This window comes from Castor canadensis, chromosome 7 (assembly GCF_047511655.1).
Source record: "Castor canadensis chromosome 7, mCasCan1.hap1v2, whole genome shotgun sequence".
Taxonomy (NCBI): domain Eukaryota; kingdom Metazoa; phylum Chordata; class Mammalia; order Rodentia; family Castoridae; genus Castor; species Castor canadensis.
In genome coordinates this window covers 62,160,932-62,186,800 of record NC_133392.1, presented here as the reverse complement: position 1 = coordinate 62,186,800, position 25,869 = coordinate 62,160,932, and the positions used below count along the sequence as shown (strand labels likewise).

General features: G+C 50.3%; 1 protein-coding gene across 2 annotated transcripts in view; it reads right to left on the bottom strand.

Annotated features, from left to right (window-relative positions):
* The window catches only part of Chst3 (carbohydrate sulfotransferase 3), a 37,507-nt gene extending 23,661 nt beyond the window's left edge, over positions 1-13,846 (bottom strand). Inside the window, exon 1 of one of the 2 annotated variants that reach the window (XM_020161743.2) lies at positions 13,517-13,846. The gene's annotated coding sequence lies outside the window, so the exon portion shown is untranslated. The other variant, XM_074079083.1, reaches the window with a different exon arrangement.
* Positions 13,847-25,869: the final 12,023 nt, after the last annotated feature.

Sequence of the window (25,869 nt, the reverse complement as noted above, 5' to 3'; positions counted from 1 at the left end):
ACCAGTTATATCTTGCAGTGGGACTGGGGATATGTTGTATTCTTCTCTAGCTGTTGTACTTGAATTTCACATATTGGGCATCTATCATTATCATAAAACAATAAATAGCCAGGTGCTGGTGACTCATGCCTGTAATCCTAGCTACTCAGGAGGCAGAAATCAGAAGGATTGTGGTTCGAAGCCAGTCCAGGCAAATAGTTCTCAAGACCCTATCTCAAAAAAACCCTTCACAAAAAAAGGGCTGGTGGAGTGGAAGGTGCAGGCTCTGAGTTCAAGCCCCAGTTCTGCAAAATAATAAATAAACAAATAGCCCAGTATGGAGGCCCCTGCCTATAATCCCAACACGTAGAAAGATTGTAAGGATACCTTGTCTCAAACAAACAAACAAACCAACAAACAAGAAACCAATAAAGTCACTGCTTAAAGAACACTCAAAACTGAGGGTCTATTTCTGTGTAGTGTTGCAGACAAGGGAAGGCTGTCCTGAAGGGAGGGAAGGCAGCCACTAGCCCATGGTGGGTACTACCCAAATTCTACTGAGCACTAATGCTGAGGTCAAACCCCACATGTTCCAACAGCCACTCTTGATCCTACACCACAGCCATCTCAATCCCAGGGGACTGATGCTCATCCCTCCCATACACACCTGGCATCTTCACTCCTTGGAAAGCCCTTTGTGTCTCCCAATTTTCACACCAGCTTGGTGGGCAGGCTGGATCCTTCCCAACATCCTCTCCTTCATTGTCTGCATAAGAAACAGAGATTTGGGGACCTGCCCAAGCTCACCCAGCAGGAGACTGGAGGCCAGGACACGAAGGGCAGGGCCACTGACTGTACACTCCTCTCCTTATCATTTTTCACCTTGTGTAGAGGTAACCTGCGTGTGCTGTTGCCACACAGTGCTGAGTAAGTGTGTAAGGAAAAGAAGGAAGGAAGGAAGGGTGTAGGGAGGCAGGAAGAGGGGAATATGTGCTTGGTATGTGGTTGAACTTCCCTTGACACTGGGCCCCCAAGGTCAGACATAGGGAGGAATTCAGACATTACTTGCTGTGTCTTGAGTACTCCTGATTTTTGAGCCACTGAACATGGGTCCCTGGGAAGCCATCTTCAAAAACTAGACAGAGAAGTGGCAGGACAGCTGTCCTTTGGTGTGGGAGGAGCCCTCCAGGTTACTCCTTTGCTGTCCTTAAACCATTTAACAAAGGTGGAGAGAGTTCTCATCATACAAGCTCACACACCTAAGCCCCACATTTGCAAAAAGGGTACAGAGTCAGCCCTATTGTACTGAGGTGCGGAGGACTAAATATGGCTGTGTGTAAGCTCTTAGAATGCCTCTCACAGAGTAAAGGGTGTGGCCACACTGTGTACCAGTCTTGTTATTAAACAGGCTATGAGGACAGCAAGGTCACCCTGTGGAAGAAGTGAATTGATGACTGAGCTGAGCCCCAGGCACCCTGCTGGGAAGCCTGACAATGCTGGACTAGTGGTTGAGTTTCCAGCTGGGCGACTTTCTACCAAGTGACCTGAGCAACAGGATGACTTCTCTGGGCTCCTTCCTCCTTTGTCAAACAGGGAAGGCAACAGGACCTCACAGGATTGCTGCCTATAAACTGGATGGCAGTAGCTGGTGCCAGGTAGAATTCACCTTAAGGAAGGGAGCCTCCCTTCTCAACAAGTAGCTGGGGCCAGTTGGTGGATGGGGACTTTGGTTTTCATTTTTTTAAATCAAGCTTAGAGGACTCTGAATATACAGTGTGGCCAAGAGGCAGCCTGTGTCAAGTCAGGTCACCCTGAAAGGCTCTGAGCCCCAGCTGTGGCTCCCTGCCCTGCAGGACAAGAGGAAGAAGGGGCAGCTGGGAGCACAGGGCTGACCAGAGCCTGGAGAGAGCTATGCCTGAGAGCTGAGTGGATGGGCTGGGGCTGGCTCCCAGAAGCTGCAAGAAAGGGTGAGGGAGGTAGTTGCCTTCATTGGTCTCTGTGGGCGGGGTGGAAGGTGACTTCTGAGGGCTGGGGCTGTAGGCGGCCACTTAGCAATGATCATAGGTAATTATCGTAATAACAGTCCTGGGCAGAGTTGGACTCTGCAGGGGCCTCTGGTGCTATTTCTAGGCCTGTTGTTTTGCAGGTTGTGCCTCGGTTTACCTAATAGTAGAGCAGGGAGCCCAACAGAGTAGGATTTTAATTGACTTCAAACCGGACAAGACTGTCCAGTCAGTGGAAAAGCATTTGCCCAGCATGAGTTAAGGCACTGGGTTTGATCCTCAACACCACAATAAAATGAAATAAAATAAAACTGGACAATTTAGGAGCAGCTTACTCACATAAAAGTATGTATAGTTGGCTACTCGTGCGCAGGGTCCTGAGTGTCTGAGCTGGACACTGAAAAGAGTTCAGCATGTATCTTTTTACCTTTTCAACTTTGCACTATAGACATGTATTACTTATTATAAAATTTAAGCAAACTAACAATAAAAATAAAAGCAGGTACCAGTTTCTCCCTATAGAGATAGAGGCAAATTTCCTTTAAAGTTAGTTTTTGTTTGTTTGTTTGTTTGTTTTGCAGTACTGGTGTTTGGACTCAGGACCTACACCCTGAGACACTCCACCAGCCATTTTTTTGTGAAGGGTTTTTTCAAGATAGTGTCTCATGAACTATTAGCTCAGGCTGGCTTTGAACCTCCATCCTCCTGATCTCTAACTCCCGAGTAGCTAGGATTACAGGCATGAGCCACCAGCACCCAGCCAGTTAAGACTCTCTTGTTTTGGAAAAGTCATTGAATTTAAGCAGAGACAAAAGCAAAATCCTAAACCAGACCTGCAGACCTCCGGAAGATTGTGCAGTACCTGTCCATCGGGACCAAGGGCAGTGTGCTGCATGCTGGGTAATCACCCCAGCCTCTTGTGGAGGCTGTTGTTTCCAGCCCTTCTGCAGAGAGGCATCCTAGGGCCAGGGTGGTGCTGGGCCTCAGGTGGAGAAGAGACCTCCCCTTCAAAGCCTAGGGAGGGCCCCTAGGGTTTCAAAGTGCCCCAGGAAGAGCCTGTGATTCATCTCCTGAGGGAAATGAGAGCTTTTCTCTCACCCCAGAGGGTCATTTGCCCCAAACACAGGCACCCAGTGACTTCAGAGTGAGTCAGAAGTGTAAGGACAGAGAGGAGAGAACAGGCAGTGCCGCTCGGTGTCAGGGCAGGCTGGCCCCTGCCACCTCCAGAAAGAAACTGGCTCTCTGTCCCTCATTCTGCAGGAGAACTTGAGTCTTGGCCCCTCCTCCTCTTTCCAGCTGAGGGAGCTCAGGCGGCCAGAAAACTCCCAGCCTTAGTGTCCTCGCCTGGAAAATGGGGCTACATGAGCCCCTCTTGCAAGGCTGTGGGAGGTGTGAGATTGCCATTCTGCACAGGGCTGCCACAGCGCCTCCTCCCCAGTTGCCTGGCTGAGGGTGGCAGTTACTGAGAGCTGGGAATAGCGGCAGCAGCTGCAGAGGCCTGGTATCCTGTGCACACAGACTGAGCCAAGGAAGCTGGCACTTGGCCCTGGCTTGACTCACACTCCTTTTTCAGGTCTGGCCCATCAGTACCAGAACAGGCATCCCTCTGAGTCCTCAAGCTCCTTCCAGAGAGAGTCAGCAGGGGTTTCAAGAAACCTCCCAGCCACGACAGCCACATCTGCAGGGTTTGTACAGCCAAGGAAGCTGGGTGCTCTGTGCCACCTCTGCACAACCCCAGTCTTCAGGATGGAAACTGCCCTGGCATTTTCTGTACTGCACAATGCACCGGGCACAGGTTAAGAATACTCAATCTACCTGCTCTACTTCTCAGATGACTTCATTTGGGGCTGGATGGCAGAGTGAGTGACTAAAGAGCACATCTGGAGTTGGATGACAATAGCTTTGAATTTTGGCTATGTGACTGTGGACAAGTCACTTAACCTTTCTGGGCCTCATTGTTGGCATCTGCAAAATAGGACTACCTTTATGCAATCAAATTGATGCAAATAAAGCACTTGGCCCAAGGATACTTAAAACAAAAGAGCTCTCACACCCAGGAATGCTACTTTCTTAATCCCCTCTAGGACCAGGAATACTGCTGGGTGCACAGCTCAACCAGGTTCACAATTTAAAAACCAATTTCAACAAGAGAACAGGTGCCATTCTCAAAGGAAAAGCAACTCTAAAACCTTGGCCAGGCTCCTGAGCTTCCCCCCGCCCCCCACCCTCCAGCCCAGAATTCTGACCCAGGGCCTGGTGTGGAGGTCCTTCTGCAATCACTTTACATCCATCAGAAGCTTCTGCTCCAGCAGTGTGTGAGTGGGGCTGGAAGGGGAGGTGGGAAGGTGGGAGACAGCAGCTGGGGAGGGAAACCCAGGGCAGGAAGTGGACACTGAGGTCACCAGGACACTAAGGAGGGACAGACTGGCAGATGGGTGGCAGACGAGACTCATGACATCATGTTTTCCCCAAATGACTCAATGGCTTGCCCAGACTATGAATGGTAAGCTGTGTGTTGTGGGCTCTAGACAGTCCTGCCCTCCAGGCTGCCTGGCATCTCTCCCCTGTCATCTCCTGTCCTTTTTGCCCCAAGACAGCATCAACTACCAGCATCCATGCTCTGTTTCTCACTACATTTCCAGCCCTGGGCTCAGCCCCATGCTACCTTGGTCACCTCTCCACTGTGAAGGAGGACAAAACCCAGAGCCACCAAAAATAACAAGTAAATAAAATAAAATGCAGACAGACCTGGGTGTCATGTCTGGTCTGAGTTCCCCTGGCTGAATGGCTTGGACAGCCTACTTTGCCCCTCTGGGTTTCAGTTCCCCATCTAAAATGCAGACATTGAGCCGGGTGCTGGTGGCTCATGCCTACAATCCTAGCTACTCAGGAGACAGCGATCAGGAGGATTGTGGTTCAAAGCCAGCACTGGACAAATAGTTTGTCAGACCCTATCTCAACAAAACCCATCACAAAAAAAGGGCTGGTGGAGTGGTTCAAATGGTAAGAGTGCCTGCCTAGCAAGCGTGAGGCACTGAGTTCAAAACCCAGAGCTACCAAAAACAATAAGTAAATAAAATAAAATGCAGACATTGCTAACAACTTGTTAGGTTGGATGGATGAGGCTTAGTAAGAATGTTATGCAGTTGGCACATGTAGGTGCTAAGCAGACAGTATGTGTGACATCCCAGGGCAGGTATGATATGACTTCAATTCACTTTCCTACATGCATTTAAAAAAAAAATACGGCAGGGGGGGGTAAGGGAGGGGGAAGGGGGGAGAAATGACCCAACATTGTATGCACATATGAATAAAGTAAAAATTAAAAAAGATACATAGTCTTCAATTTCCCAGCAACAAGGAGCTATAAATACATATACATATATATAAAACTGTACACAAAACTGCCTGCCCCTTCTTGATGCGTGTGTAGGCGCTGCTCTAAGCACTCGTAGAGAAACATTTTATTCTCATATCACCCCCACATGGCGAGTGCCATTAGGAGAATACTGAGGCAGAGAGGCTAAGCAACTTGGCTATGGTCCCTCAGTCACTGCGGGGCATAGGGTTCCCAAGCAGGCAGCCTGGCTCCAGAGACTGAACACATAACCGCAACTCCATCACGCTGCATCTCTCTCTTTTCTTCGTGCATCCTACAAATTATAGTTCAGTCCAACCGTCCTTGCTTTTGCTCTCAACTCTTGCATCTGGGTGCCTTTGGCCAGCTTTCCTGCGTGAAGCCTTCCCCAGGCCCTCCCCCAAGTCCACCTTTGAGAGCTCATCACAGCTGAACTCAAGGCTGCTCACTGGAGTCCACCTCCTCTCCTTTGTAGCAGGAAAGGATCTCCAGTTAGCCCCAGCGCTGTTGGGCAGGACCAGGCACACGGTACCTGAACAGGTGATGCTCAAGGTGCCAGCACATGGTCTCCACACTTCTGCGAGGGCTGCAGCTGGCTAGCAGAGCAGCTCCCCTCTCCTTCCCACAGCAGCCAGAAGTGGGGCTCCTTCTCCCTCAGGGAAACAACTTACCTGGGGAGGCTTTCACTGCCTTAGGGTCAAGATTGGACCCTGGAGGGGTTGACCGAGCTGTCCACAAGGTGACAGGACTGGGAAGCACACTGGATGGTGGGGCTGGGTAGTGGGCCCAGGGTGCAACCATCCTGCAGCTGTATGATGCAAAGGGGGACCTGGGTAGTGGCAGCCAGGGTAGGATGGGCCCCGGCTTCAGGCCCATCTTTAGCATCCCAGCCCAGTGTTTACTGGAAAATGACCTCAAGAGACCATGTGTCCAGAGTCCCACTCTTCCTGTCCCCTACAAGCTACCATTACCATTCACCACGTGGACAACTCCCTAACAGGAGCATCATGGACTGGATTGTCCCATCCTCCAGCCAGCTGATCCCTAAACACCTTGCCTCACATCTACTGCCCACTCCTTCACTCAGGCACAGCACTCACTGCAAGCCTGGGGCAGTGCTGAGCACTGGGGACACAGGTGAACATGGCAGATGCTGTCGTGCCCTCACTATCCAGCAGAGACCACAGACCACAGGACTGCCCTGCCTTAGGGTAACATTGATGAATGGGATGGCAGGCAGCTGCAAGAAGGGTCACCTAGCCAGGCTCCCAGAGAAGGTGACATCCAAGCTGAAGGGAAAGAAAGGTAGAGGGAGTGGCCTGGACACCTGGAAAGCTACTGAGAGCAGGCTGGGTGCCCTGGGAAATGAAGACTCAGAGTCCAAGTCGGGGCTGGGGAAAGATCCCAGGGCACATGGAAGTCACTAGGCAACCACCCCTCCAGGGTGGGGCTCTATCCTGCTAGAAGACAGAGCCCTGATGTGCCAGGTCCCCCTTGCTCACTTAAACCACTGGAACAGTGCCAGGCCTTACAAAGCTGGTTATCTGAAATGCCAGCCCATACTTCTACTTGCAGTGTCCACAGCGACACACACACACACACACACACACACACAAAGTGCTACATGCTTGTAGCAGGAGTAAGAGCACAGGCCCCGCTCTGTGCTCTCCAGCATGGGGTTGGACAGCTTAGCCTACAGAAAGGTGGTGATGAGGACAGCAACCTCGGGATCTTCCTGTGAGAAGTCAGCGAGGGGAGACCCAGAAGATGCCAGCCATTGTAACTATTGCCCACTGTGGGTTCTGCTCCCAGGCTGAGCCAAGTACCCCAGAAGGAAGACATGACAAAGAAACAGCATCTCTCAGAATAAAACAAGCTGGGCTCCTTGATCCTGGTGGCCACAGGGGTTTGACTCCACGTCCGGGGAGGATAAGGAGGTGAAGCCCCCTGGTAACACGCTGATTGCAGGTTTCTGATCTGGGGACCTCTTCAAACATGTGCATCCCTGAAGACCAGGTGCTTGGGCTTCTCTGTCCCTGGCAGTCCAACTGTCCCCAGAGACAGCCAGACACCCACAGCCCTGCCCGTGTGATCAGAGTTGTGAAATTCCTTTCTGAAACTCAGCACTGTCACAGCCAGAGGGTGGCCGTTTGTTTTCAAAATATTTCCTCAGATAGCACTGCTTTGGCTCAAACACGTTAACTTTCTGGAATCCTGCAGATGGTGAGGCAGCTGGCGAGGAAGGGCAAGGGGAGCAGGGAGGAGGGCAGGAGGGCCGGGGCCAGTTCTCAGGTAGTGTGCGGGCTGCCACAGGCACCCTCGGTGTGGCATGTGTGAACAGGACTGTGCACACAGAGGACCAAAGCCCAGCCACATGCAGACAGTGCTGGCACACGGCCTATGAACCACAACTTCCCTTGCAAGTCCAACGTGACACAGATAAGCGGGAGCTGAGCCTGCAGCCCCTTCACTCTACCCATTATCAGGCCTCTAAGGGTTCCCTTGCTGAACTCGAACTCAGGGCTCTACGGAACCTACTTGGAAAACTCCTGCTGTTAAAGGGAGTTCCCCTAACTCTTGGGACAGGACACACATTATTTAAGATAATGATCTTCCTGAGGGAGATGAGACTGTCTTCCTAGTAAATTCTAATTAGTGCACTGTGGACATGACTGAAGTTGTACTGCACCTGCCTACAAGTGCAAGGTCCTGAGTTTAAACCCCAGTACCGCCAAAAAATAATTAAATAAATAAACAACAACAAAAAAACCAATCTAATTAGAATCTAGTACAGGGAATGTCGTGCTTTCTGGAGAATGAGGGCCCAAAAAGTGTCAAGTGATTAACACATTGTGGGAGTCTCTGAAACACCTGGTACGTTCAGGTCTGTGAATAGCTGGGCAGAGGCTGTGTGATAGATAATAGCAATAACACACAACATATACAGTCTCACTATTTGTACTTCTAAACCTCACAACAGTAGGCTACAGAAGACTACTAGTCTTTTTTTGATTTTTTTTGGCTGGGGTTTGAACTCAGGGCCTCACACTTGCTAGGCAGGCATTCTACCACTCGAGCCACTCCACCAGTCTTATAGACTGGGAAACTAAGGCCCAGAGAGGTTAAGTAGCTCATCCAAGGTCACACAGCCCCTAAGCATTATGGCAGACATCTGGCTTTTGAATCTGTGTTCTTAACCATTACATAATTTCCCTTTCAAATGTGTGTGTCTTGGAGTGCATGCATGCCTTTGTGCCTGTAAAGGTTTCAATGTGCACCTGAATGTCTGGCTCTTCACTGTAACATTCTATCCGAGTGTGTGCGTACGTGTGTACGCTTATGCATTTTTGCCCACAGTGATGTGTGGGCTGGTCTTTGAGTATGTGGTTGGACAGTCTAGCCCACCAGCCCTTCTCCCATCAAGGCTGCAAGATGGGGCAGGGGATGCAGCTCACAGAAAGAGTGCTTACCTAGCATGGACAAGGCTCTGGGTTCGATCCCATAGCAAGAGGGGCGAGGACTTATGTGGGGCTCAGTCCAGAACTCCCTTCTCCAGTAGCCTGGCATTGTCTTGCGACAATGTGGCCAAGATCCCAGAGCTCTCAGGCAGTGCCCCGTCCCAGACCCCAGAGAGTTCTGGGGGAACTCAGAGTCACATATAACAGGTCCCTGGGCCACTCCAGCTCATTCATGAGCTGCCCCCACCTAGAACTCTGTCTCTACCTTCTCAGGTCGTGGTGAGTTTTAGGGTTAGTCACCAAACAAACTACAGTTAGTAAGTGACAGACAGCTTGCTTCCTATCTCAAAAACATAGAAATGTTAATGGTGTTTGACCCCACACAGCCACCACCCTGGCCTGAGCTAACAAGGCCTCCAGCCCAAAGCAAAGAAGCTTCCCAGAACACTCAGAACACTCACGAATGGTGGTCCATTCGTCCTCAAGCAATGATTAAGATGTAAAGTTTTGGGCCGGGGGCGGGGAGGGGGAGTGGCTTAAGTAGTAAAACCCTGCCTAGCAATTGCCAGGCCCCGAATTCAAATCCTAGTACTGCCAAAAACATGCAGAGTTCCTTCAGATGCCACAAAGCTGGAGAGAAGTCCTCACCATCAAAGTCAAACTCAACAACCAACTGCTTTCCCCAAGCAAGGACTTACCCAGACAGAGCTGAGCTGGAGCTCTGAGCCTGTATTTTCTCCACATCTTCTTCCTAACCTGGCCACCACAGACTGACCAATGGAGGGTGTGCCCCCTGACTTTTGAGTCTCCCAGAGTCAAGAGGGAGGAGCCGGGTGGGGAGGGGGCAGGTGTAACTGTGGGAGGCTGAATAAGAACATCCCAGACTGACCCACAAGTGGCTGTTTACTTGTGGCATTCAGCAGAGGCTGAGTTGGGAACAGGCTTGTTGATTTTCCACCCTCCCTCCATATCCTTTTCATGGAGTCCTTTCTGGCCCAGTGGTAAATTTCCCAGGGGCCAGAGAAACCCAAGGTTTCCCAGCACAGAGCCATCTTTTGGGGGAGCGGGAGGCACACAGGAAGAGGGATATGGGAACTGGAGACAGAAATTACCTGGCTCAGGGGCTCCCCGTGGTCTGCCTCCTCCTCCACACTGGCAGGGGACCAGGAGCAATGGGCCAGATTTGAGGCAATGGAGACAGAGGCAGAAGAAACTGTCTGGGCCTGCCAGGGCCACCCCACGCCCATCTGTGGAATGCACAGGCTCAGGGCAGGACAAGCAGCATTCTATCATCTCTTTAGGCCTCCAAGAAGAAAAGGTGATAAATATCATTTCTGTTTAAGGAATGAAGAGGAACACTGTTTCTTTTTGGGCTGTGTGATTTCAGTAAGCCAGAGACCTCTGTGTCTTAGTTGCCTGGCAGCAAAAACAGCCTTAGCTCCCATGCAATGTGAATTCCCAGCAGAGGCTTTCATAGCCCCTCCAGGGCTTCACCCATCACCTAATGATGATCCCAAGTCTGTCCCAGGTATGGGGCACTGGGATGAATAGTCCCTGCCCCTCACTCAGGTGGGGCAGCTCCTCCCCACACTCAGGCTCCCAACTTCCCTCCTGGACAGCAAGTTCAATCCGCCAGGAAGGAGCAGCGAGCTTCAGGATCTCTGTAACTTGGCACTGTGAAGGCTCTCGGGACTCACCCAGGTGGGCTCCTCCAAGCTCCTTGCTTCTTTTTAAGCGCACAAGCTTTTCTTGTACCACGGATACCTGAATCAGAGGCTCTGGGGTGGATGACATGGGCTGGGCTGGGGGCAGGGAGCCCCACCCCCAGCAGAGGCAACCTCTTGCAGCCCTTGGGGGTTAGAACACCAGCCAGAATGAAATCACAGCTGCCCAGCCTTGGGGCCTGCAGAAGCGACCAGAGAAGCAGAGCTGCAGTTCCCCAGCTTCGTAACCTCAGACTCGCTGTTCCCCCTGGAGCTTCATTCTCTCCTGTGTACAGTGGAACCAACAGGTTTCAGTCCTTTTGTGAGCCATGGGTGCAGAAATACAGCTGGGGACCAGGTGAGCTAGAGCTGTCACCTCCCCTGGCTACCCTGGCTCTGCTCCACCTGTTCCTTCTGATGATCAGACATGGCCAGCTCTCTAGGACACATGACTGGGTGGGAAGGACAGGAGTGACATGGTCCCCTGTATTTACCAGGTAAGTGACAACAGGAAGCAGCAAGTGAGGGCTGCTCTCCCAGGTAATAGATTAGACTGGTGAGACCAAAGAGGGGAAGGAAGATAGTGAGCCATTTGAGGGTCGGCTATTAGCGCTTCTTCCCGTTGCAAGTGGAGGTTTTGTCTCTTCTCAGAGAGACAGTGAATCATCTCTCTTGGGAATTACTGCAACACCTTTTTACATTCGCCCCCAAACCTCTGCTGTCTCCTTATTTCCAGATCCACATAGACGCCTGTGGCAGCCTGGTAACCCCAGTCTTTGATTCTCACAGCCTATGATAGAACCCAGGTTCAGCAGAAGTGTGGGAAAAAGAGGGATGTGGTCGGTCAGAGGCCCCAACACCAGGATAGAAAGCAGCACCAGAGCTGTTTCCTTGTTGCCATGGAGACCTAGTAGAGACCTCACAGTCAGCCAGGCTGGTGGAGACAGCACCATTCTGGAGTCAGACTCTCCAGGTTCAAATCCTGGCTTTGTCTCTCATCAGCTGTGTGACTCTGAAAAAGTTACTTAAACTTTTCTGAACCTCAGTTTCCCAATCTGTAAAAAGGAGAAGAAATAAATGCAAACTTCACAGGAATATAATGATTTAATGAGATAACCTATAGAGCTCTTGATTCCCAGAAGGTATAATGAAGATGGAAAGATGACAGAGGAAGTGACTGGCTGGAGCATTCCACCTGAAATTGGGGGTGGTCAAGCCCAGACCCCCCCCCACACACACTGTCCTGCTAGGGGCACAGTCCTGGGTGCTGCTCACATGTTAAGCTAATTCCAACATTTAGAAGCTTGGAAAGCACACTGCTCCTAGGCAGAGTTCTTCAGGAATAAGAGTGGAACTGACATTTCTTCTCGGTGGCACACCCTGGCCACCCCCACATCTTTTCATACTCTCAATCTCAACTGCTGGCAATGCCAGTTCCCAGAACACAGGATGCTTCTGCTTCTCTGAAAAACTCACACCACTTGGCACAGAAGAATGGACACCAACACTCAGTACAGGGCCTGTGACTGCCCCTCCACCTGCTGCCACCACAGAGCCAAGCCCCTGCTGGAGGACACAGTCACTGCATGACACCCATCTCCAGCCAGGCCACAGGAGCCAGCGGGAAGAAAAGATGTCCCCCATGCCACATGTCCTGATGCCTCAGCACACATCCACTAGCGTGGCCTAAGGCTGTCTCCACTTACCCACCCTCTCCCCTACAGCCAGCATAGGGCAGGGCTGATGGAAGCCACTCTGCTACAGATCTAGTCATTCTGAGACCCACTGAGTCTGCCAAATACCACTCCATCTCACCCCCAGCTTAGCCAGATGCAGAAATGGGACTTTCCTGCTGCCCTGAGAGGCGGGGCAGCAATGATGAGGTTCAAATTCTCAAAGTGAGCCCACAGACACAGCGAAACATGCTACTTGGGTCACTTCCCCAAACACATGGAGCAGGTCTCCCTGCAGTCGGTCAAGGCCTCTTTCTCTCCAGGAAGACCAATTCTGACTTTGTAGATTCCCACTGAACCCATAGCAAGTCCATAATACATACCAGTTACTGGTGCCATCCATCATCAAGTGACTACTCACTGCTTATCTTACTGTGTGCCAGGCATTACACTAGGCCCAAGAAGATCCTCGGAACATCCACGGGCCCAGGATATCAGCAGCAGAAGCCAAACAGAACTTCAAGTGCAAGGAAAATAAGTCTCCTGACAGTCCTGGTTTCTCCCTGACCTTGGTTACTCCCAACTCCCCATACCCTGCACACCGGGGGTTGGAATCTCCAGCTCCCTGGAAGTCTCTCTGAGGAAGCACATCCGCTGGGGGGAAGGGTCTCTGCTTCCCTCCAAGGCCCTGTCACCGCCACCGCGCAGCTGTCCAGCGCACACTGCCTGCAACCTTTCCCACTCTGCTCACAGACCCCAGCGCGCCGGACTGAGTTTATGAATCACTCCCTCCGTCTCCGGCCTCGCCTCCGGAAGGGCTGTGCACGCCGACACATCACCCAGACACCGAGTTTCCACATCAGATCCGCTCCTGCCGGTCCCGGAGAACCGAATGCAATGTCTGCTTCCCCACTCCTGCGACTGGCCATCCCAGCCACAACCTTCCAAACTCCAGACAGCCTGTCCCCTGCCATGGCGCTTTGGGGGCTTCATTTCAGTGGGAAGGCGGGGAGTTGCAGGGGCAACAAAGACCGTGGATTTAATTGAGGGGCACAAAGATAAGTCCTAGTTTAATAGCCCACGGCCGCTCTCTCCGGCTCGCGGCGTGTGCCAGGCAGTGCGTGCGGCGTGTGCTACGATCTGCACGCGCTGTCTGTGGCTTGCGCGGTGGCGAGGTGTGTGTACCGGCAGAGGTGAATCGGGGTGCGTGGGGTTTACCCCGAGCCAGAACTCCCTCTCCTGCCCTCCGCTTGCCCCCTTCTTCTTCCAAAGTTTGGCGCGCGCGCGGGGACGCGGAGGGCGGGGGCGCACGGCGGGGCGGCCTCTCCTCCCGGCCACTTACCCCCGGCGGCCGAGCCTCCTCCGGCGCGGGCTGATCCGATTCTCCCCGACCGCCTGTCGTCCAGCGCGGGCAGCATCCGCTCGCGACTTCGCCCTCCCCTCGGAAGATCCCGGCAGAAGCGGCCCCGACTCCCGAGCCACCGTCCCTGCGCTCTCCCTGGGGCTGCACGGAGGGAGCAAGCAAAAGATCGAAGGAGCGAGCGAGGGATCCAGGGAGGAGGGAGGGAGGCGCGGCCCCGCCGCTCAGCTCCCCGGGCAGGAAGCGGCGCCAGGCGGGCGCCGTCCTGCGCAGCGAGTGAGCGAGCGAACGGTTCTGCCTGCGCCCTCCCCGCTCCCGCCGCGCCGGCGAGCGGCCCGCGGCGGCGGCGGCGGATTCCTGAACCGCGGCCAAGGCGCCCGGGGAGCCCCCCACCCCGCCTCCTCCTCTCCTTCCTCACCCCACCCAGCTTCCACCCCTGCGCGCCCGGCAACTTGGGAACCGTTGGCGAAGTTGGCGCAGCTTGGGCTGCATGCTGGCCGGGCCTCTGGGGGAGGAAGGGGACGATGGGAGGAGCTGAGGAGCAGGGGGAGGGGACCCGCCCCCGGGGAGCCGCGCTCTCCAGGACCCCTCTGGGTCTTTGTTCCGTGCGCTGCACCTCGGCCGCGCGTCCCCGGGGACCCCCACCCCTCCCGATGAGGCTGGGAGGAGCTCCCGGCCCCCGGGTGGGTAGTGGGGGGAGAGGCTGCGTGCAGATCCCCGTGGCTTCATCCTGCCCGATTCCCCCCTCCACCAGAGAGACCCTCGCGGGTTCTCTGTCACATCTGCCGGAGGGAGGATCTTCCCGCCCCTCTGGGGCTGAGTTCCAAAGACCACCGCATCCCCTCCCTGGGCGGCAACAGGTCACCCACCCCCCCTTCTCCTTTTTCTCCAGCAGGGCTCCCCGAATGCAGGATCCTCGGAGGGTCCTCGCCAGCAGGAGTCCGAGTAGCTTGGCATTATCTTCCGACTCTCTGGGACAGCTGGCGCCTCTGGCCAAAGGCTGCGGAGCGAGTGGGACCCTTGACCTCCTGGGGGCAGTGGCCAGATGCGTAGTGCCGGGTCTGGGGTACAAAGGCGAGTTTCACCAGGAACGTAGTGAGGGGCTCAGAATTGGAACACAAACCGAATCTCCTGTACTTGTTGAAATCCTGGTAGATGCCATATGCTAGACTGTGGTAGATTCTAGCTTGCCGGGCTTTCCTCCTGACTCCTAGCACTGAGTCTCATGAGCTAATCAGGCCTCTCTGACACTGGTCCTGACATTTAGTTCCATTCTATAGGGTTTAGACACTGTGAGTGAAAAGGGGAAAACTAGATATCTGTACTTGACCTCCCTCTTTCATTTTCAACATTACAAAAAGGAAGGAGATGCAGAACCAGATAGGACTGATACAACTTCATTGGGTGCTTCCTCCTAATATTAATAGTTCTGTGGCCAGTTGTAGAAACCAGGGATTTGGTGAGAATTCAGACCAATTAGCCTGCCAGAAAGTTCCCTGAATTCCCTCCTCCCCCAGTCCACCTTAGGCATTCCAACAGGTTTGGGGGAGAGTAGCTTTGTTCATGGCTTCCTGCAGACTCCATTACCTCTTCTCGGATGGAAGGATTGTCCCAGGAACCTCACAAATCTGTCAGGAAGCTGCATTGAACTATACCTGCTGGCAGAAGTCTTTCCCCTAGGAACATAGTGACTTTTGGATTTTATCACCAGAAGTCTGTGATGCACCTACAGGGAACAGACACCAAAAGCAAAAATGGCCTCCCCAGCAGGACATAGAGAACAGGGCTGTGTGCTGTTTGGGGAGGCAGAGGGTGCGAGTGGAACTGAGAAATCCCTTGATGAGCGCATATTGAAAACTGGGGCCCAGAGAGGCAGCCAAGCCTTAGTCCTGCCCTCTGTGTAGAGAAGATGGGCTTCTATCGAGACAAATACGAGTGAAACAACCGGGTCACTTGCGGCGAGATTGCGGCAGTTTCAAGAACAGGACTGTAAGTATGCACAACTCCAGGGGGCGCCAGACGCACTAGGTGTGATGTCACCTTTGCAGCTGGGCAGCGCTGCAGCCCTGTTCTTGGAGCTGACGGCCCCAGCTAGACCTTGAGGCCTGAGGTAGAAGCATATGAGGGTATTCATCCCCCAGGCTGTGGACCAGCAGGACAGCCAGTGTGTGGACCTCCAGCAAGGGCATCCTGCTTGCCAATGGGGAGTGGAGGGCAAAGGTCTGAGCGAGGACACTGAAAACTTTCATCCTAGGATAGTCTCCAGGCTCGACTTTTGCCACAATTGCTCAACCAAGAGAATTGGTCTCGTTTTTTTAAAACTCTGTTTGAAAAATGGAAAGAACTTTCCAGCCAGAGGCAGAGTTGCGGAGTGGTTAGGATGGGGGAACTTGAGTACCATCTTCACCAAGAAATTCATGAATGTCACTGGTCATGGGACAAAGCCCCTGGTGGGATGCCTTGAGGACACAGCACTGTATAGAAATATTCTTGCCCAAAACATGTCCCTTTGATCCAGTGTGGGAAACAGTAGACAAATTCAAGCTACAAAACAATTACAAAACAAATTTGACAGTTACAAAACAATTTGTCTGTAATTCTTAAATTCCAGCGACAAAACAAGGCCAAGCAATTGGTCGGGATGAGAAGAGACGAAAGGGACAAGAGCACAGTGATTGGCAGATTGGGGTGACAGACTGTCCCTACTCAGATTAGGTGACAAAAGATTGAGAGCCCTGCCTGCTAGAATTCTCATCTGACTCTTCCCAGCTTGGTTTTTGCTCTGATGTAGCAAGTCACAGCATTCTGAGCTGCCGGCCCGAAGGGCCCATGTTTCAAAGAATGGGGGAGACTTTTGGCCAATAGCCTGCAAAGAGCGGAGGCCCCAAGTCCAAAAGTCTGTGGTGACTCCAATCCTGCTCATAATCTCTAAGTAGGGTAGAACAAGAGCTGGCCCCAGTTGAGCTTTTGTTTGATCTGCTTTGAGACAGGGTATTGCTTTGTAGCCCATACTAGCCTGGAGCTTACAATTCTCCTACCTCAGTCTCCCAAGTGCTGGGATTATAGATATGCCACACCATTTCAGCCTCAGTTGAATCTGTACCCTGATTCCTGATCCACAAATGCTAAAATGGAAAATATTGTTTTAGACTATCAAGCTTGGGGTAACTTGTTATGCAGCTATGTGTAACTATACAACCACTAAATGCAATGTGTCATTCTGATCTGGATCTTGGAACTGAAAAAATTACTACAAAGACATTATTTAGGTAATAGGGAAAATATCTGAATAGGGACTGAGTAAATAATCTTGTAACAATGTCAAACTTCCTAAGTGACACTGTACTGTGGGTTTGTGATGCACACTGAAAGACTGAGTTTCATGATTTATGCCCACTTCCTCTCAAATGGTTCAAAAATAATAGTAATAATAACACATAGTATATATTTACTATATAACATACAATTATAGAGAGCATTTTATTTATATATTAATTTATCTATTGCAAAATAAATTACTCCAAAACTTGATAACTCAAAATAACAAAAATGTATCATTTCTCAAAATTCTGTGGTTGACTAAATTGATCTGGAAGATAATTGCTCTATGTGGCATCCACTGTGACCATCATTCGACTGCATTCAGCTAGCAGCTGGGCTGCATGGAGCTAAAAAGTGGAAAAGGCTTTGGTGCCACTCAGCATGGCCTCTCTCTTCAAAGGAGTAGATTTGATAGGTAGCAGATAGCCATGAGTGATGGGGATATGCAAGGGGACCCTAACATGCAGAATCCTTGGTTCAGGGCGTATGTACTGGGAGTTCTGCTTTCTCCCTCTCATGGCTGCCTTGCCTACATGCTGCAAGCTAATCTCTGACGGATAGGGAGGAGGCCTGGTGGGAACTGACAAGGTGAAGGCCTGATGTGGCCAGATCCTCCTCAAAACTAACTTTGCTGGACTCCTCCTCCTGCACCTGGTCCCAAATGAAAGCCAAGTTCTGGTCTAATCAGGTTAAACTGGGCTACTTTGAGAGTTGCTTTTTGCCCATGACCCTGTCATTATACTCTCATTGTACTTTAAAATCCCTCCACCAGTGTGTTTTCCTTAAGTGGTCATGGGTAATTGTATGCACAGAGAGCACACATAATTCTTTCACAGCTCTCCTGTTGGTTACTCCATGGAGGCTGGTCTCAGGGAGGGACTTGACGCTTTAAGTCCTTTATACTTCAAAAAAAAAAGGAGAAGTGATTGTTCTTAAATCCTCTTGCTGAGACAACCCACTCTCCCCTCTGAAAGTGCCTTTCCTATGCTAATGAACTATGCTTTTCAAACCTGCCACTTTGTGCCCTTACTGCTTTTACCTCTTGGTCGGACTTTTGCCATTCTACCCCCTGCTCTGAAGGAAGAAACCTTCATCCAATATAGTTTGATTGCTCTCCTCAGACATCTTTTGTGCTACTGGTTAATGTCCAGGCAGTTGGCAGGTTTTCCATTTGCCTTATCCTGTGATCAATTAGATTAAGAACCCCTGGACTACCAGAAACACCCACTGCCCCTCTAGGAGAATGTCTCCTGCTGGCCCTTATCTATCCTTGCAAGAATGGGCTAGCTTGTCTTTACTAGAATTTCTTTTGTACTTCACATCAGACAACTACAAGCTTCTGAAAAAGTGGAAGCACCAGGATTAGACCCTAGAAAGGCCACTAGTACTCAGGAAATTTTGGTGGGATACCCAAAGATTCACTCTGACTAAGGAAACCATGAGCAGGTGATCCTGTCTCCTGGCCTAAGGCTTGAAACACCTATGAGAGGCAGACACTTAGTCCAGTGGGCAATTTATGGTCTGTCACATTCTTTCAGATAGGAAATGAACTGAGGTATCCCATGTACAAGCGTTCTTTCTCTTGTGGGACCAAAAGGATTTATATAAAACGTGTCATAGCCGGGCACTGGTGGCTCATGCCTGTAACCTTAGCTACTCAGGAGGCAGAGACCAGGAGGATTGAAGGCTGAAGCCCGCCTGGGCAAATAGTTCGAGAGAGCCTAGCTCAAAAAAAACCCATCACAAAAAAGGGCTGGTAGAGTGGCTCAAGAAGTAAGAGCACCTGCTTAGCAAACATGAGGCCCTGAATTCAAACTCCAGTACCACCAAAAAAGAAAAAAAAGGGGGGGTGGGGGCAGAGGGAAACCTTAAAGTTTAGCTATTTAAACAAAAAATCTTAATCTGTTTCATTTATATTTTATTAGAAAAAATAAGTTCAAATATTTTGCACATTAAAAGAAAAAATCAGCAAATAGGAAAGAGACAGAAGGAAGGTGGATAATTATTTTTTGAAGAAAAAAGTTAAAGGGAAAAGGAAATGATTTTGGATGAGATTTTATACTGTACGCTTTGTCCTAAAGGATTATTCCAAATGGAAAAAGAAGGCTAGGGCAAAACCCAGAAAGCTTAGAAAAGGTGCAAAGTATATAAGTAGGTCTTAAAAGAATATAAAAGATGGAGCTTATAAAAAGTTCATGTGTGTGATTAAGTTGACTATGATTAAAAGATTACCTAGCTGAGTGCTAGCCTGTAATCCTAGCTACTGAGGAGGCAGAGATCAGAAGGATTGCAGTTCAAAGCCAGCCCTGGCAAATAATTCTCAAGACCCTATCTTAAAAAGAACCATCCCCCCAAAAAAAGTGGGGCTGGTGACTCAAGGTGTAAACCCTGAGTTCAAGCCCCAGTACTGCAAAAAAAATAGAGGTTGAGAAGAAATGATACGTAATCATGTTTACCCCGCCATACATCTTCTGACTGGACAGAAACTTGCCCCCTTGCTTCCTATCACCCGGTATTTCTACAGCTCTGGGAGAAATCCAGATGCTCCTCCCTATTAGACCTTCTGTTATTCATATTTTAACCAAGTTTTGTTTCCTCTGCTCTCCAAGCTATAAAACTACAAATGATATAACGCAAGGGCTGGCTCCATTAAACTCTGAGCATGACTCCTCCTCGTCTAAGACAATACTGATGACTACCATCTCAAAGGCCATACTCCCTTTATAGGGAGCTCCTGGATTGTCTGTGACTTGGTAGCTCAGCTTTTCCCATCATCAGAGAGTAAGGACAAGAGACTTCTGATCCTGGTCCAGGCCCCACACCAGCAGGAAGTAGCCAAAGACTGACTTTGACTTCCCATTCCTTAAAAGATTTCAGGGTCCCAAGTGTTTCGGGGGAGAATGACAGGTGGCAGATAGCCATGAGTGATGGGGATATGCAAGGGAACCCTAACATGCAGAATCCTTGGTTCAGGGCGTATGTACTGGGAGTTCTGCTTTCTCCCTCTCATGGCTTCCTTGCCTACATGCTGCAAGCTAATCTCTGACTGATAGGGAGGAGGCCTGGTGGGAACTGACAAGGTGAAGGCCTGATGTAGCCAGATCCTCCTCAAAACTAACTTTGCTCTGGACTCCTACTTATCACTATGTTCTTTTGCACCTGGTCCCAAATGAAAGCCAAGTTCTGGTCTAATCAGGTTAAACAGAGCTGCTTTGAGAGTTGCCTTTAGCCTGTGACCATGTCGTTATACTTTCATTATATTTTAAAATTTTTTCTTCCATGGGTTTTTGGTTTTTCTTAGATAGCCATGGGTAACTGAATGTGCGGAGTGATTTTTTTTTTTTTTTCAGTACTGGGGCTTGAACTCAAGGGCTACATCTTGAGTCACTCCACTAGCCCTTTTTTGTGAAGGTTTTTTTCAAGATAGGGTCTCTCGAACTATTTGCCCATGCTGCTTTCAAACCTGGACCCACCTGATCTCTGCCTCCTGAGTAGCTAGGATTACAGGTGTGACTCAAGGGCACTCTGCTACAGCGATTCTTGAGAACAGTCATAATTCTTTCCCAGCTGTCCTGTCAATCACTCCCTGGAGACTGGTTTCAGGGAAGGATTTGACATTCCAAGTCCCTTACACTTCAATAGAAGCCTGAGCCAGGGTAGCCAGGGTAGAAGTAATTGTCGTTCTCAATCCCTCTTGCTGAGATGACCCACTTCCACCTCTGAAAGTGCCTTTTCTTTGCTAATAAACTATACTTTTCATTACATTTTGTGTCATGCCTGAAATCTTCTGTCGGATGTAAGAATGAGATAACTGCACTGACCCTCTCCTCTGGTAACAGCTGGGCTTCCTCACATGGTAGCCTGGAAACAGCCAAGTAAGTCTTCTTAGGGAATGGCTAGTTTCTGAGGGAAAAAGCATAGGGGTGTAAGCTGCCTGTCACCTTAAGACAGTCTGGTTACATGCTGATCCAGGAAGCCACTGAGCCATCCTAGGACCCAGGGAAAATCCTGTTCCCTTGCAGGAAGAGCTAGCAGGGCAGGGACTTGAAGAAATCAAAGGAGGAGGAAGAAGAATATAAAGAGGCTTACTGGCTGCATGGGTCTCATGTCTGTAATCTCAGTTACTCAGGAGTCAGAAATTGGGAGGATCAAGATTTGAGACGAGCCAAGGCAAAAAGTTAGTGGGACCCTATCTCAACCAATAAAACTGGTGTGGTGGCACCAACCTGTGTCACAATCCATGCTGGTTCTGGGAAAAAACTCAAAACCCTATGTAAAAAAAGAAAAATAACCTGAAGCCAGGCACAGGTGGCTCATGCCTGTAATCCTATCTACTCAGGAAGCAGAGATCAGGAGGACTGCAGTTTGAAGCCAGCCTGGGAAAATAGTTCTGTAGACCCTATATTGGAAAAAACCATCACAAAAAAGGGGTTGGTGGAGTGGCTTGAGGTATAGGCACTGAGTTTAAACCCCAGTAATGCAAATAAATAAATAAAACTGGGCTCAACCTCAAGTGGTAGAGCACCTGCCTAGCAAAAGGGAAGCCCTGAGTTCAAACCAGTACCATGAAAAAAAAGAAAAAGAAAAGAAAAGGGCTCCTCCAGTTGGAGGTTGAGCTCATGAGCACCCCCATCTCAGTTTCCTTGGCCCCTAGTAATTTTAACCTAAGAGCTCACTAAGGATATCAAGGAGCAGAGAAGTAGGAAGAAAACTGTCACTTCTTTGCCACAAAGTACCAGGAGCTTTACCTGTGTCATTTCACGTTATCTTCACCACAACCCTGCAAAGAAGCTATTGTTAGCCCCTTTGAAAAGAAGAGGTAGCAGAGGTCCTGGAGAGGCATAGTGAATTGAGCGGACTCATACTGCATATGTGCGCATCAAAGAGTGTAGAGCTGAGGTGTAGCTCGGTGGCAGATTGTACGCCTGCCTTGCATATTCGGGTACTTGGCTTCAATCTACAGCCCTGAAAAAATGTATTGTATGTATTTGCTTCTTCTCCTCCTCCTCCTCCTCCTCCTCCTCCTCCTCCTCCTCCTCCTCCTTCTTCTTCTCCTTTTTTACAAATACTTTTTAGCCCAGAACTATGCTAGGCTGGAGAACACAAGGACCATGATTACTGCAAGAATGCTACCTTGAAATCTCAAAGGCTCACAATATTCAGTCATTTTCCTTATCTCCAGGTTGCTGATTTCACCTGGCTGTTTCAGGTCATGGGTTGGCAGGGCTGAGGCCCAACTGGACTTTGGGCTAAACTCAGTCTCTCTGCCTATCATTTCCATTCTCCTTGGACCAGTGGCTACCTTGGGATATGCTTTCCCTAAGATAGGTTGATAGGAGTATAGAGACAAGCCAAACTGCACCTGCACACTGAAAGCTTCTGCTTCTGTTACTACTCCAAGCAAATAGCATGACCAAACCTACATCCTCTCTCCTCTCTCTCTCTCTCTCTTTCTCTCCCACCAGCTTGGTGGACCTGGAAGCTCCTTCCCTGGGCTCGCTCTCTGAGTGGTGTGCCCTCGCCATGTTCAAATGACCCTTAGCCACTCCACAAAAGACAGACTCGCTCCCCTCTTTCCTATTTGGCATGAGCACATGAAACCTATGGACTTGATTTGCATCCAGATTCAAGCAACTTATTTTTTAAAAATTGATAAAATACTTTGGGGAATGTGCACTTGATGGCGTCTTTGATAATTTAAGGAACCATTATGGAATTTTATAGGTGAGCGAATGGTATTGTGGTTCTGATTTTGTAAACAGGTGTTCTTATCCTGTGAATTATATGCTGAAATATGGCTGGAATGATGCATGCGGTTGGCAAGGGCAGGGAGTAGGGTGCTTGATTGAACCCCTATTCCAAAGAGTAGCCTTCAAGAAGCCGTATGCTAGGCATCCAGGACAGTGGCACCAGGAGGAGAAGGAGGAATAAGGCAGTGTCAGCTCCTGTCTCCTTAGACAGCATTTCCTCACAGGGCTTTCCCCACACTGTTTTTTTTTGCGGTGCTGGGGGACTTCACCTTGAGCCACTCCACCAGCCCTGTGTGTGTGTGTGTGTGTGTGTGTGTGTGTGCTAGTTTTTTTCGAGATAGGATCTCTTGAACTATTTGCCTGGGCTGGCTTCGAACCCTGATCCTCCTGATCTCTGCCTCCTGAGTAGCTAGGATTACAAGTGTGAGCCACGGGCCTGGTTTTCCCACACTTCTTGGTCAGGTGCGGGGAGACACCAAGCAGAATGCTGTGGCATCTCGTGCTTCCACGACTTCAGAGATGCCCAGGACTGGAGGCCAGACCCCGCCTGGTCTTGCTCATGAAGAGCCCAGAAAGTGCCTGGAGTTCATGTCCTCTTGGGTCACCCTTGGTCAGCAGTGGTGCGTGCGGAGTGTGGAATCTCCATCCCCCTGGCTGGGCAGCTCTGAGCTGTGCCCTGCTGTGCCCAGAACTTAGCTTCCTGCTTCTGTGGATCTTTGTCCCTTTCCCCTCCGGTCTCCTCACTCTCCGCTGGCTTTCCTGAATGATTAATCCCAAATAACCACCTCCACAGGAGTCTAGACTTGGGGCTTTCTGCAGGGAAACCAACCTAGGGCCCTCCCATCCTGAGGCATGCTTTGAAGCCATGGGCAAGTCTCTTCCCCTCTCTGCACCTCAGTCTCCCAATCTGGACAGCAAGGACATTGGACCAGCCAATGCTCGAGGTCTCTGGACCAGAGGATCTGCGGTCCTTCGGTGTCCAGCCCTGAACCAGGGTTCCGGCCACCCAAGTGGGCCCAACCTGGCATTTGCTCCTTTGCTAGGATCCCGACCAGAAACTGGGTCAGTCATGCCTCCCTGGAGACCCCAGAGTGCTCTGAAACTCTCTCCAAGGCCAGCTCAGGTGGCAGGGGCTTATGGGCTGGTGGGATGCTGTCCAAAGATGTCTCCAGAAGAAAACCAAGGGGACTGGTTTCCATGGAGACCAGAATGCCGCCAGAGATTGGTGAGGAATACACAGGCAGGTCTTGCTAGGATTATAGGTGTGGTGGCAGGATGTCTGCCTTAGTCTAGCCTCCTTGACTGGGAAGGGGGACATCCAGAGGGGATAGCTGCATTAGTAACCCCACTGGAGCACTGGATTGGCTTTACTTCCATGGTCAGAAAAACCAGGTACCACTTTGCTTGAATTTCTCAGGCAAGAGAAACAGGAGCGTGGGTAGATGGCAGGCTCTCCTGCAGCCTCTCCACTAGTGACAACACCAGGACAGCCTGGGACTGGAGATCCCATGTTCAGATCCTGAGCTCAGCTGCAGCAGGCTCAGCAGCCTCCCTCGTCACGTGGACGCCTGGGTGTCTGCTGGGGAATTATAGTATGAGGGTGGCCAGGCTCCCAAATTATAGGGTTCCCAAGCTAACTAGTGACTGGGATGGATAAAAATAATCCCTGGCCAAGGTCAGGAGGTGGGGGTGGCATCTCCCTTTGGAGAACTGGGGTGGCTACAGATGTGGCTTTTGCCGGATATACCTCTAGCCAGACAGGCTGCCACAAAGCCACCACTTCTCCCCAGCTCACTGTCATCTGAGAGTGACTTGTTCAGGACAGTCTGGCCAAGAAAGGGGATATAAAATTTCAATGTGTTATTTCACTTTTCTCACCTCTTTGTCTTCTGATTTAAAAAAAAAATTGGGGGGCCTGGCATAGTGAAGAATGCCTGTAATCCCAGCACATGGAAGGCTGAGGCAGGAGGAGAACGAGTTTAAGGCCAACCTGGGATGCATAGTGAGCACCTGTAAAAGTAATTAATTGGGATAATATTTGGAGGCTGTCTATGAAGCATATGGTGTTGTGTTTGTTTGTTTTTTTTAAGGATTCTTGTTTTTAAAATAGGTTAGGGAAGAACAGTGAGCAGAGAAAGCTATCATTTATGTGAAACCTGGGCTGGGGAGGGGCGTGTACTTCCTTCCATCCAGAGTGTGAACCAGCCCTGGAGGAATCACCCAGAAACTAAGAACATCCAGGAAGAGGACCTGGGTGTCAGAGCTCCGGGTGGGGGGAAAACTTGGCTTTTTTTTTTTTTTTGCTTGCTTCCTGTAGAGACTTAGAAGGCTCCCCCAAAAGTGTGTAGGGAGGGTCCCAGAGGCATCCCTTGGACCCTGAAATTCTCTTGCTAAGAATTTGTCCCAAGAGATAATTGGTGATGTGCAAAAAGATGTCTACAAGAAGGTTTATGCAGTATTGTTCATATACTGAACTAGGAAAACGAGCCACAAGTATTCCTGGAAAGCTATAGTAAAAGGGACACCATCCATCTCTGCACCATGCCTGGAAAGATATCTGTGAAAGGGAAAGGCAGGATCCAAACCAGCCTTCAAAGGCCGGCATGGGGATACACGCCTATAATCCCAGTACTGGGGGGGCTGAAGCAGGAGGTTTGAGGTCAGCCTGGGCTATGTTTTAAGAGCTTGTCTCAGACATACACACACACACACATACACATACACACACACATACACATACATACACACACACACATACACACATACACAAACACACATATACACACACACATACACATACACACATACATACACACATATACACACAGACACACACACACACACACACCAGCAAAACAACCTTGAGCAGGACAAGGGCTCAGTGACACAGCATTTGCTGTCAGTGCAGGGCCTAGGGACCATCCCCAGCACTGCAAAAATGCATGAGTGTAGATCCCAGCCACGTGACACCAGGCACTGGACCCACCAACATCATCTGGGGAGATGGATATGCAAAGGTGGTGAGTGACTTCTGGCTCCCCTGATGGTAGTGAACCCTTCTCTCCTTCCTGCCCCCTCTATTTCAACAATATGGTGACACTTCCCCATCCACATCCATCCCCTCAGAGCAGCCAGCCTCCAGAATCAGCGCAGTCCTTCTGACACCCAGAATGCAACAGCAATTCATTGCACTCAAATGTACTCCTCTCTTCCTCCAAAATGTCTTTTTTTTTTTTCGGATCCAGGACCAAATTGAATTGCACG